Genomic DNA, 11,555 nt, shown 5'->3' on the forward strand with positions numbered 1-11,555 from the left:
ACCCTCAAGGGACTCTATTAGCTTGGTACTGACCTCATGAGGCCTTAGGCTTAAAAATGCTATATCTTGAGCTATAGACGTCAGATTTCAGCGTTTTAAAGAGCTATCCTAAGGTTTTTGGACGTTCCTGATGCATCCGTGGGCTTAAAAAATGCTATATCTTAATCCCAGGGCCTCATGAGGTCAAAAGAAAGCGAATAGAGGTCCCAGATACCCCTCAAGGGCCTCTATTTGCTTGGTTCTAACTCCTTCATAGTCTTAAATAGTACCTATCAATCACTATCAAGTACTGTTTGAATTTAAATTGTGAGTACTTCATAAAAAGGTGATTGATGCTTGTGCAAGATGCACAAGTACAACTAAACTTCATAGGATAGCAACAACGGATCATAAAAAGGTGTTCGGCGCTTGTGCAAGATGTCATTATCAAGCGCGTACTTTTCTGATGTTAGTGACAATTTTACTAAAGTGGTTTTCATGGATATTTTTTCAAATTGAGAAAAAAGGTTTTTTCTACGTAATGTTAGCCTTCTTCTTATTGGCTAAGAAGCATTCTCTCACTAGAGCTAAAAGGCCGAAAAATGAGTCCATTTCTTTCCTAATGCTTCTGGCCAATAAGAATCAGGCAAGCCATTGGGCTGTTGGATGCTCATTGGACCCCTTGGTGGACTGTCCAATAGTGTTCTAGGGAGCTTAATTTCGCTTGGTTCTTTTATCAAGCATTTTTAAACTACTTAGACTAAATTTACTCTAGCCTATTTCTCATTGGTTTGAGGGGAGATTGGGAGCAACTGGGCTAGGAGGCTGACACGTGTCCAATAGGGGGAGATTTGGTGTGTGTGTGTGTGTGTGTGTGTTTCTCTCTCATCCCCTACAATAAGGGCTTGCCCCCTCCTTCCTAGGGATGTGGGAAGACTTTTTAGTCTTCCCATGACCATCCAATATTTCCCCTACTTTGGCCTTTGGACAATACAATTAAAATTAAGAACTCTAGCCTATGGAAGTCTTAATGGGGTTGAACCTTAGGTCTTTTAAGCCCCATTGAAGCACATTGCTCTTTTATAGACTGTCCCCCTTTGAATCCCTAGTTTTCTTCCTTTAGATCCCTGACAGAGACCGGTCTGGCAGCCTTGCCAATATTGTAGCTTTTACGCCCCTGGTACTTCCCCATATTAACCGATCAGTTTAACATGAGAAAATTATTTGGGAGTATTAGATATTAGTTTTTATGACATTTCCTTACCAATATTCTAGATTTTACTCCCCTGACACTTCCCCAATTTTAAATGATTAGTTTAACATGAGAAATTCATATGGGAGTATTAGATATTAGTTTTTATGACACCAAGGCACATTAGGCACTGTTGTTTCAGACGTATGAGACGTCAATGGAGATGTATGCGAGATGAAAATGAGGTTTTGACACATGCTACAGTGATGGATTCATATGCAAGTGATGGTGATGGAATGTTTCCCTTTAGTGTTCCTCCTTCTTACATGTCTTCTAGAGGTGACACACATTCCTGTTGGTTGCTAGATGAGGATGTAGGTTTCCATGTCACACCACATCATGAGTGGTTTTGCAGTATCTCTAGTGGGATCTTTGGCTATGTGCACTTGGGTGATGGTTTGCATTTGACATTGCACGTGTTGGAGATATTCTCATGTCATTGCCTAGTGGTGCATCATATATGCAACAACATGTGTGCTATGTTTCTCAACTGAGACAGAGATTGATCTCAATGAGATGCTTAGCAGATTGTGGGTGTCAGACATTGATTATAGATAAGTCTTTCCAAATGCATTGTGGATCCTTAGTGATTTTCATGGGAGCCCCAAATGGCTTGGTTTACCCTATGCATGCATCTGATGTACAAGATGGCATGGTCCCAATTTTGTTGTTGGCATGCATTGAGCAAGAGACAAGACGTGTTCTTCATTGATGAGCTCCATCTTGCTTATGAGACAGAGCATTTAGATGTGTAGGATGTGCTAGTAGATTCAATAGAGACAGAGGTAGAGTGATAGTGCTTAGTGAGACACAACATGTGTTGTTAGAGTCTGTGCAGGCAGAGGTAGAGTAGGTCTACTCCCTAGAGACACATACAGAGATGATAGACATGGAGCTCTTTGATATGCTCATGCTAGAGGCTGATGAGTTGATTCTAGGTTACATGGTTCTACCTATGGGAGAAAGATATGTACCATCCCAGTGTCGCTGATGACACATCCATACGTGATGAGTAGTCTTGGTGATGGAGTGTATGTAGATAACATTGAGGAGGTGAGTACAACACATATTTTGTTTGTGTTCGAGCGTCTCATGTACAACCTACTAGTGTCAAGGCCCAACCTAGCAGCTACATTGGGAGCATTTTTAGTACGGATTGTTAGTTAGATGATGATTGACACTAGCATGATGCATAGTGGAGTTTTGCATACCCTATAGAGTTGTCTATGGAATTTACATGTAGGCTCTAGCGTGGATACACATGCTTGCCTATTCCTATCGCTGCATGTAGATCGACAAATCAATCCAGTGAGCATAGGTTTAAAGAGTGTGCCAACCATTTTCATGTACATACTGGTAGTTTAGCTAATAGGACCCACTTATTGACACATTTGTCTTTAAGTGGGAGTCTTTTGGGATAAAGGCATTGTGCCTTTGCCCAAGTTGGATGCCTAGTGTTCGACCACCCATGGATCTTATTCTTGTATATATACAAAGAATAAAGGGCATCTCACTTTGAGATTTTCTTCACCCACATAACACCTTGCACTCTCTCCTGCTCCTCTTTTTGCATGCACACACCACACCGCACGCATGTGTTTTGCACACTGCACTCTTCATCATTATCTCATGGAGAGAGCATCTATTGGAGATGTTAGCTTGGCTTATATGCCTATGGATGAGAACCTTGCTTGTCTTTTAAGAAGGATTTGCCTTATGAACATTTTGAATCTTTTTGCAAAACCTTGAGCTTACTCCTCTTTTGTGAACTGGTCAACCTTCATAGGGTTTGGCACTTCCTTAGACACAAGTGTGACCTCCTGTTCACAACATCACTCTCATGAGGAATTTGTATTATATTATGGTAGTGATGTGTGTGAGCACACTTAGGACCACCCAGCCACTCTTTTCCCTTGATACTTTCTTCCCCTCGATGTTTTTTCCCCTCACTTGTATATATGTCCATCATTCTAGGGCTACCCTTATTGGGCTTCTCTTCTAGATGAGCACATGATACTCAAAGTTGAGAAGTGGGAACATAATTATAAGGCTTCTTCTAGGTTATTTGTCAATTGTGATGGGTGGAATGAGCTTTGAATGTGGTTTCAAGCACATGCTTGAAAGTTTCAATGAAAAAAACCATCGCAAAAGTAATTGCACACCCACCCAATTGTTATCTATCTACCAAAGTTTAGGTAGTGTTTGGATGTGATTGTGGCATTCTAAAAATAAAATAGAGCCATACATTCCACCTAATGCACAATAAATGTCCAAGGAAAACCTAAGTCCCTTTGGTAGGCATACGGGAATCTACTCTCTCCTCATCATTTTATAACATGAAAGCCGATGTTAGGTTCTAAAGAATTTTCCTATGGCCCAAAAGCACTTTTATAAAATTGCATAAAGCCCATAGCTGATGCCTAAAGGCCTTGTAGTAAGGTTGTGGCTTGACGGCCTCTCTCGGGGGTTCACCTATTATACATGTAAGTTACCACATGAGTTTAGATTTTTAATTGCCAACATTTTAAAATTTTAATAGGACTATATTAACAAAAGGAAATTTTTAATTGATTGTAGAGAAAAACCCATACTTTTTTGATGAAAAAGGGGTCATTTATTACCTTAAGCATGTTCGTAGTAAAGGGTTTTTTTAATACCCTTTAAACGCACGTTATATGAATCGTCTCTTAAAGGTGCACCCGTCGAGTGGCCTCTAAGTAAATGCTTTTGTATGGCACTACATTGCACAAATGAGAATGCCAAAAAAAGGTGAAATGACACACATATTGGGGTTTGTTTGTTGTCGATTGATCATCCAAGCACCTAACCTAGAAACTAAGAATAAAAATAAAGCAACCATGAGTTCATTAGCACAATTAATTAAGCATATCACACACCAAATGATCTATGTATGCAATTTAATATTTGTATCAGCAAAATAAGCAAGTTGGTGAACGTGAACTTAGCAAAGAAATAGTTAATTATATTAGTTATAATTTGTATCAAATTAGTGAATGAAAATAAAAATTAGTGAAATCTGGGAGCATGCTCAACCCTAAGGGAGCCAAAATCAACCACTCTTCATGCAACTAAGCATTTCTAGCATTCCTAACTCTTTTTTTGGACTAAAATTAGAGGGAAACCAGTGATTTAGGCTCTTCCCTAAACACCAATAAGCTCCTCTAACTTAGACAATTGATTCTTGCACAGGATAGCCAAATTTTTTGGTGGTCTTTGTAGTGTGGATGGATCCACACACAAGATCAGGACATCCTGAATTGTCACTTTGTGGAATCTATGCACCATGTAGCTAGGGCACATAGCCACCTCATTTATATAAGAGAGTGGCAAAGGAAAAAGAAGGGGACTTTTAGTGTATGGAGCTTGGACTACAGGCTATACTCCCTATTCACCTCAGTCTAACACTCTAGGAATAGGGATATAATAACATGTAGTTTATATGCATCAATACTTGTTCGAAGAATATGTGCACCTACAAATGTACATGAAGCCATCAAAGTCCAAAGTCACATATCCACTATCAGATATTGAAGTAAAGCCATGGGGGAAGAAGTGAAGATCAAGGGTACTTGAGGATATAAGGATCCATGAAGTGTCACTAATTTTGCCAAAACCACATTTTTCCTAGGAGAAGAACCTAGAAGACTTGGATGATTTTTGTACAATTTTCCTAAGCTCACATACTCAAGTTCTTGGAGACTAGAGCAATTCTAACTAGTTTTAGGTGATCACAAGTAGAACCTAGTTAATATGCTCAATGTTATGAAAGGAGCTTAATTTGACATTTTAAGAGTTCCAATGATTTTGATCCTAGTGCATAGGATCTTGAGCTTTGTTAGCCTCACAAGGGTTTTCACATTGTAGATTGTTGATGGGCATGGCTTGAATTTTGATGCATTTTAGCCACTTCAAAGGCACGGTGCCTTTAAGTGGGAGATTGTTGTGATAATGGTTAGTGTGTCTGCACACTAAAAGCATTAGTGTTAAGGCAGGTGTGTATTAGTACCATTCATGAGCGATTAGTATAATAGGAATGAATTAAAAGGTCAATAACAAGTGAGCTCAATTTGAGTGCAAATGAAAAAGCAAAGCATTAGATACATAATTAATAATGTCCATAGTGCTTTTATAGCCCAAAGCAAGGCTTCTAAAAGCATAGAAATCATGAACCTTATTTAATGATGTCTTTGGAATTCATTTAATGCAATGTTCAGGATGTATGCATGTATGTCTCATGGAAGTGTATGGCCATCATGTCATAGAGAGAGAGGGTATTCCATGGCATTCGATGGCTAGAGCAATCCAAAAAAACTCCCCCTTGAACTAGTCATGGATACTCCAAGGTGATTCATGTAGGGTTTGCGATGGAATATTGGTACATCATTGGTGGTTCAATTTGATTCATCACTCTATGGTTCACTAAGGTGGCCATTTGATCATGCCTAGGTTCAATTCTAGAGTACAATGTAATCATAATTATAAAAGTGGTGAGAATTATGTTGCTCCATGTGTTAGGTTGGTCTTCTTCCTCCTTGACTCCCATTCGTGTTCTTAATCTTCGTTAGCCTTTCTAATCTTCATCTTCATCATCTCCTTGGCTCATGTATTCATATAAGTTATAGATCATGTAGAGCATACCATCTCCATATAATATAGTGATGTTCATTGTATTATAGCATAGGATGCAAACATATAGGAATTGTAAAATACAATAGGGGTCTTACCAAATAGAGATTCTATCCCTATGGTAGTGTCTAACCAATTACAATGGTAGAGCACGAGTGCGAGCACAAATGCAATTGTTTAAAAAAATATTCCCCCTTGAGTGATGCTTGGTTAAGAGTCTAAAGGATAGTGAATCTTTGAAACCCCTTGTAGTGAAAAATTTTGGTTCACTCAAACCCCTTTAATAAGAATAAAAAAGATGAAGAACACAAATGGGAGTCAAGCAAAGCGACCGAAACTGTGTAATTATGAAGTGGCAGTGCGAGGTGATAAGTTGAAGGTGCAGAGCACATGCCAAAGTCAACAATGAATGTTGGTGTGGATAGGAGTGTTGAGCCTCAAAAGCTTCACCACATGACTTAATCTAGGCCTAATGTACTGCAAATTGATTCAATGAAGATGGTGGCTTATATAAGAAAAATTGCAGAGAACGTAAGGTAGAGCTAATGGTGCTACTTGAGGTATGCACGTATTGTAGGGTCTGGAGGCAAATTGCAAGGTGAGGATTGGGAGCGTTTGGCAGTAGTGCTGCTGATGTAGCAATAATTGAGGGTATCCCAAGCAGGTTAATGCGAACTAATGGTAAGAGCACCTTTTCATAGACTTGCTAGAGCTGATGTTAAAGGGCCATTCAAATCTATAAAGCCATCTCGTACACCACTGAGAGCACCATTGCTACTATGAAACCGCAAGTAGTTTTTCTTCTAGTATGGGGAGTGGTCCAATCACCCTCCAAACTTCTAAATTTCCTCCAAAATCGGGTAGAGCATGTTATTGGCTGCGTGCAGTTGCTTGCTGAACGGGACAGTCACACAATGACCAACAAAAACCAGTATGGTGGTGGTTGTTTTGTCAAGTATGATATTTGAACTATCTTGCTAACGGGTCCTCCAAATGTAGAGGGTCTTCTCTGCAGCGGTGCCTTTTAGCTATCTATGAGAAGGTGCTCTAAATTTGGCTTAAGCTTGATTAGATTTTCTCGACAACAATTAGGGACGAGTAGAGAGATCCAACCCTTGGAGGTATAGATAAGGCTTTGTCGTGCAGTGCAAGTAGGTCTGAGGGTGCCAGGTCACGTGAGGGACCGTCACTTGCTTCCTAGCTAAAATAGTCATGTTTGACTATTCCTTTTCAAGATAATTCCTTTAAGTTTTAATGCCCCTCACATGATCATATTTGACCCATTCTATCTCTCCCTCTCTCCCCTTGTACGCAAAAAAGGCTATAATATATCTGAAAGATTACTTCTAAATGAAAATGCAATAGATGGTTGTGAATCAATTAAGTCACTTAGGAGAAGGGAGAAAAAACCAACTTAAGCTAGATTTAGGGTAAAATGATTCCTAATGGTGGATCTAGGTGGGTCTAAAGACAAGAATAGCCCTAATGGCTCGGATGCCACATGAAAAGATTAGTATTAAGACGGGTGTGTGCTAGTACCATTCATGAGCGATTAGTATAATGGAATTAATTACAAGGTAAATAACAAGCAAGATTGATTTGAGTGCAATTGAAAAAGCAAAGCATTAGATACATAATGAATAATTTACATAGTGCTTTAATAGCCCAAATAAACGCTTTTAAAACCATAGAAATCATGGACCTTCTTTAATGCATTCTTTGGACTTCATTTAATGCAATCTTCATGGGGCATGGATGTATGCATGTATGCCTCATGAAAGTGTATGGCCATAATGTCATAGAGAGAGAGGGTTTTCCTATAGCATTCCATGGCTAGGGCAATCCCAACACCCATCTATGTGTACACCCATTTTTTAATCCATATGAATAACTATACTCACACACTAGTACATTGACTTTGTGTGAGTACCACCCCTTGATTTGTGTGTCTTTTATTTCATCATGCTCTTCGTGTCTGCCTACTCACTTGCCATTGCTTCCACTTCCTCCTTTCAATTGGTATCAGAGCTTGAGTTGTGATTCTCTAGTGGTGCGTTCTCATCCGCCTCTATGTATGCACATTTTTGGGGCTGATTTTTGTTCCGATTGTTGTTGCAGCATACTTTCCATTCTAGGAGCATTCCCACCAAATGTACTTTGGTTTCATCCCCCTTTCAAAGGAGTTTTCACCCTCAAAATCTTTGTTTGAGGATTGATCGAATGGGCACCCACCTGGACGGACATGTAGCTAGACACTGCATTTGTATTCTATTAGTTTTTTGAGCTAGTGTAGTGATACTCTGTGTAAATCTTGATTCTAGAGTAGCAGATCAATTCCCTGAGTTGCAATGCTATCATGATATTTGTAAAGGTCCATGTGAACCGGCCACTGGTCATTTAGAAATTCCTAGGTATAAAGGTCAATAACCTTAATGTGAAATTAGGCTTATCTTTAGAGAAGAAGAAAGATGTCTGTTGTACGTACACTCAAGCTACAAAGCTGCCCCAAATTGTAATCTACTTTTCTATGTTTGGGTAATTAGTTTTCAATTTTGAAACTTGCATTGTGTTCCTCTCTCTTTGCTCTTTCATTTAAGTGTAAGCATTGTTAGTTTTGTTGTGGTTTGTGACTGCATCTATGAGTCTTAATTGCAAATTTATGTGCGTAAATCACTGTTTTTAGTCGTTTTGACCATAGGAGAGTGTTCTTAGACCATAGGGAAACATTTTCGGTATGTTTTATTGCACCTTTTGGGACCTTTTTTTATGATGGATTGTGATTTTGGTACCTTGTTGGATTGTGACCAGACTTGGTAGGGTAGTGCCCCTAGGTGTCCTAGATCTCCTCCTAAAGTTTCATTGCATTTTGAGTCCGTTCAAGTGCCAAAATGGCGTGATGGCCTAGAGTTGTGAGAAAGGACATAGATAGATTTCCCTGATCATTGAGTATTGGTTTGCTTGTTGAGTAAGTGTGTTCACTTTTTAAGGTTCACTTCTTGAGATTCACGATCTCAAAGAGTCTCCGTGCCCCATCTGAGTCACTTCCTTGAGTATTGACATTATGTTAGTGCCCGATAGCTATGCTATAAATGTACATTGTGGCGACCCGCTAACATTGGTGCCGTTGCCGGGGGTATGATCCTTAGGTGGTGAGTGACCTAGTGCGTACTTAGTGCATCTTTTTATGAAGATTTGTCTCTCTATTCTATTTACACTTTAGCAGTGAAGCAGCTAGACACGGGATTTAGTGTTTGATAGAGTTTAGAAGTCGAGGACTTGCTAGATCTATTCTTGAGAAATAAAGAGGGTTGTGAGTGAGATAGCTAAAAGCATTTCATTCTTTGATTTTCTCTATGCTTTCAGAGTGCTGTCTCATTTTTCGTTTCGACTTTATTTTGTACCATTTTGTTTGTTTTTATTTCATGTTTCATTTTAGTACTTAGGAGTAGGGTACGTAGAAACTACCACCATCAAATTTGGGATAAAAGATTGAGGAAAAAAAGGGTGAAAACCATATTTTGGCCGAAATGACCATAACTATAAAATTATGAAAATTTGATGGTAGAGACCTCAAAAGTGATCCAAATTCAAAAATTTGTGGATCTAGGGTATCAACAAACTCTGTAGAAGCAATTTGGAAAGTCCGGCAAGATCTCTAAAGGAACATGGATCACGATTCATGTACCCCAGAGACCATTTTTGGTGAAAAGTGATCAATGACATTGAGGATATTGCTTTGATCAAGTTTTCTTGAAGAAGAAAATCAAAAATCACATCAGAATTGGTTGTTAGAGAAAAAACAGTAAGATGGGCATTGCAAACGCAAAATTTGAGATTTTTCAACTTTTTGGGATCCAAATCCAAAAAGGGGTGAGATTTGGCTTCTACAGGTAATAGAGAACCAGTAGAACAAAATTCAGGAAAAAATGATGTCAAGCATGGATCACAATCTATGTACCTTTTGACATTTGGGGCTGATATTTGACAAGTATATCCCTGATAACTAGTGGAATAACTTTGCCAAAAGGGACAATAGCCAAAAATTGAAAAAAGTTGATCAAAACACCAAAATTTTTCTAGATAGCCAAAAACCGCAGGGCAGACATAAAAACTCACTTTTGACTAGGAAAAAGTGATTTAAATTCAAAAAGATTTGGGGAGCAATATCACCATAACATGAATTAATAGATGACCAAGTTTCATGTCAAAATGAGGTCAAACATGGATCGTGATCCACGTACCTCATCAAAAAAAATTTGGTTGAGATTTGAGCAGTATATAGCTGGTACCATTTTGAACAACTTTTCCAAAAGGAACCATATGCAAAAAAGTTGCAAAAAGTAGTCAAAAGAGCAAAAAACTGAACATTGTCAAAACTGTCACAATAGACTGTAGAAGTCATTTTTGGTTTGGCATAATTGATCCAATGTAGAAATTCTTTGTGGAGCAAGCTATAAACGTCACAAGCTATCAATACACCAAAGATCAACTCCAAAAGTGGTGGAACATGGATCATGATCCATGTACCCCTGAGGAATTTTTGCATAGAAACTTTACCACCATGTAGCAGAGACCATTGTGAACAAAAGTCCCCAAAGAATTTTTGTCAAAAAAGTTTAAAAAGTGGGTGAAAAGATCCAAAAGCAATGTAAAGAGGAAAACCCTAAAACATACCTAGGGATTGACTTTTGCCTGACCTAAACAAGTCCAAATCACACAAAAATCATATAGCAAGGATCAGTGGACCAAGTGCAAACTTTAAGTCAAGTTTCATTACCATCTGACACAAAGGTACATGCATTGTGATCCATGTTCCTTTGTCACAGACTGATACTAAACTTGCACCATAGCTAGATCACATCATAGGGAGTCTAGTGGTCTGTTCAAAACTTAATTTGGATACAAAAACTAGATCAAAATCCCAAAAATACCAAGTACGCTGGCAAAGTGCCAGAACTGACCTAACTTTTGAACCAAAGTTCCATTTTCAAAAACTTTGATACCATAGGACCTACTTATCATGCTGAATCTAATGGTACCAAGAAAAGTAAATTTGGGCTCCAAACATAGATCGGTACCCATAGAGACAGCTTGACCTAGAACTTTCCTGATCAATAGAGCATACACAAGGGAGCATATCCCCAAGTCCAGTTTTGGAAAAATTTGAGCAAATTTGGGCCAAAAGGGTGCAAAACAAAAATCACACTGTAAACCTAGTGTTGGCTATTTGACCTATCAGATCAAGTCCAAGTCTAAAAATATTTGAGATTTAGCTTGTGGACATAGAGTGCAACAAGTTGCGAAGAGATCAAGTCTAGATGTGGTTGAACATGGATCCCGATGTACCTCAACCTCAGAATTTCATGAAAATTGGCACAGAGCCTGCACATGACCTTGTCTACACACACTCAAAATTTGGAGAAAAAAATTTGACAGAGGAACATGGATTGCAATCCGTGTAGTTCAGCATAATGGGGGTATCTGACTTGATGATCTTGTAGAGATATTTGACTACATCCCAAATCTCAAGTTTGAGCTAAAAATACCTTTTGGAGACCAATATACAAGCCAAAGTTCTGTGTTCTGGACTTGAAATTGTTTTGAGTGTTGATTCAAGTGCAGTTCACTAAAATTGCTCTAACTTTTGATACACAACTCCAAACTGAGTCAGGTGAAG

Source organism: Adiantum capillus-veneris, chromosome 28, assembly GCF_014529385.1.
Source record: "Adiantum capillus-veneris isolate H3 chromosome 28, ASM1452938v2, whole genome shotgun sequence".
Classification (NCBI taxonomy): Eukaryota; Viridiplantae; Streptophyta; class Polypodiopsida; order Polypodiales; family Pteridaceae; genus Adiantum; species Adiantum capillus-veneris.